Source organism: Myotis lucifugus, unplaced genomic scaffold, assembly GCF_000147115.1.
Source record: "Myotis lucifugus unplaced genomic scaffold, Myoluc2.0 scaffold_161, whole genome shotgun sequence".
NCBI classification, from domain to species: domain Eukaryota; kingdom Metazoa; phylum Chordata; class Mammalia; order Chiroptera; family Vespertilionidae; genus Myotis; species Myotis lucifugus.
In genome coordinates, this window is record NW_005871209.1 from 1,153,745 (window position 1) to 1,156,518 (window position 2,774).

General features: G+C 33.3%; 1 pseudogene; it reads right to left on the reverse strand.

Annotated features, from left to right (window-relative positions):
• Positions 1–429: 429 nt before the first annotated feature.
• LOC102422204 lies at positions 430–1,186 on the reverse strand (annotated as a pseudogene).
• Between the last annotated feature and the right edge of the window lie 1,588 nt (positions 1,187–2,774).

The following is a 2,774-nucleotide window of genomic DNA, read 5'->3' on the forward strand; positions in this document are numbered from 1 at the left end:
TTTTTAAAAAAATATATTTTATTGATTTTTTTACAGAGAGGAAGGGAGAGGGATAGAGAGTTAGAAACATTGATCAGCTGCCTCCTGCACACCTCCTACTAGGGATATGCCTGCAACCAAGGTACATGCCCTTGACCGGAATCAAATCTGGGACCTTTCTGTCCGCAGGCTGACGCTCTAGCCACTGAGCCAAAACGGTTAGGGCCATAAAATATTTTATATAAATTCCACTTTATTTTTAAAATGCTTTATATAAATGTGATAGATATTAAAATGTAGAGTGCTTTTCTCACATCTAAAATTTGAGCATTTAATTTTTTCACTCTCCTGGCTTTTTTTTTTTAGTCATAAATGGGATCTTTTATTAGGATTTTTTATTTGTCACCATTAAATATCTGACTTTTAACTAAATTCTTGGACTAGAGTCTCCTATCCATCAGCTAGTTCAACATTGGCACCTGTCTGATCTCCAGTCGCTTTTCCAGAACTGCTGCTTTCATAGTGGAGCTCCACCAGTTTTACCAATTCAAATTTAGGCTTCTTCAGCATTTTGACTTTTCTAACAAAGACATCATAGAGTGGATAAATAGATTGGCAAGCCTTTTCTATGTGTTTTCCAGTGCTCTCTGGCATCAGTTTATTGACCACTACTTTCAAGTCATTTGTCTGCACCTTTTGGGTCATGATTTCTATCATCTTCTTTAGGATTTGGTGAACCTGTTGATGCTGAGCATAAGAGGTCTTCCAAATCTGATTGTTGGGTTTTCTAGCAAAACCAACACAGAATAGATGAAGCAAATAACTATCAGTAGTCTTGACATCAACATGAACTTCAATCATGGTCTGCCATTTTTGACTATGGAGCACATTTTGTCATGGGTAAGATCCATGCCATAGAAATCAGTCAGGCAGTTTTTGCCCTGAACATCCCCAGTAATTAGCTTGAATTGTATAAATGCAACTTCATCATTCTGCAGGTCAGCAAGGCTCACTTCAAAAATATGACCCTTGAGACCATCAGATGCCAGTTTGGTTCCTTGAGTTCTAGTGTTTTATTGATATTTCTTATATTGATAGCTGGTGTGTTCACGTCATACCAATCTTTCTTAGAAAATGGATCTACCACTTTCTTCTGAGCTTCCTTTCGGCCACCTTTTGTAAGGCACATGTTCTTGCCCAGCGCCATGGTGCTGCTCAGAGAGCCAAAACGGTGAAGGCTCTCCTGGTTTCTTAGGTATAAGTAATTTTTATATAGTTGGAATCATCTATAGATGTATATTAGCATTTGTTTTTTTAATCTATAGTTTTTTTTAAGTTGCCATAAGCTTCATAATTATAAATTTTACTTATTGTACAGTGTCTTATTGAGTAGATATTGTGTACTTTATGTAACCATTTACATATTGTTGGACAATAAGTATATCTTCAATTTTTAAAAAAAATTTGTTGTACTCATAAACCTTTCCTCTCTTTTAGATTATTTTTCAAAACAAAATGTTAGGAATAGTATTAATATATCTAAAGTATATAAAATTTTTTGTGATCCTTGCTACATTGCTTTCTGAAAAGGTGTAAGTATCACTTTACCATAGCTTTCCACCCATAGGTATTATCAGTATTTTGAAATTTTGTTAGTTTCTTTAGGTGGTACCACATTGATGTTTTGTTTTGTGATGATTAGTGAAGATAATTATTTTTATCATTATCATCCTTAGAGTAGATTATTGGTTTATATCTTTTTCCCTTTTATTTTGTGGTTCTCTTAAGTTGTAAATATTTGTATATTTACAAATATATTATTTTGCTAAAATATGTTCATAAGTCACCTTCTAGTATTTATTATTTTTTTAAGAATTAATTTTTAAGTTTTATATTTTTACTTGCAATAAACATTAATGTTTCAAGAAAAATGATCTTAAATATAATAATGTTACATGCAATAAACATTAATATCAAGAAAAACTATCTTAAATATAATAATGTTACATACAGTAACATTAATATTTCAAGAAAAAAGGATTTTAAGTATAATAATATTACCAAAACTGTACTAACATAGTACAGTTAATACAACAAAAGTTGTAGGAAATATTAAAAATCTGCAAATAACACGATTACTTCTATTATATTCTAAAATATTCCCCCCTCCGGCTCTATTTTTGTTCATCAGTTTATGTTATTCATTATATTCCACAAATGAGTGAGATCATGTGATATTTATCTCTCTTCAATTGGCTTATTTCACTTAGCATGATGTTCTCCAGGTCCATCCATGCTGTTGAAAATGGTAAGAGTTCCTTCATTTTTACAGCAGCATAGTATTCCATTGTGTAGATGTACCATCGTTTTTTAATCCACTCATCTGCTGATGGGCACTTAGGCTGTTTCCAAATCTTAGCTATGGTGAATTGTGCTGCTATGAACATATGGGTGCATATATCCTTTCTGATTGGTGTTTCTGATTTCTTGGGATATATTCCTAGAAGTGGGATCACTGGGTCAAATGGGAGTTTCATTTTTAACTTTTTGAGGGAACTCCATACTGTTTTCTACAGTGGCTGCACCAGTCTGCATTCCCACCAGCAGTGCAGGAGGGTTCCTTTTTCTCCACATCCTCTCCAGCACTTGTTGTTTGTTGATTTGTTGATGATAGCCATTCTGACAGGTGTTAGATGGTACCTCATTGTCATTTTGATTTGCATCTCTGGGATAATTAGTGACTTTGAGCATGTTTTCATATGTCTCTTGGCCTTCTTTATGTCCTCTTTTGAAAA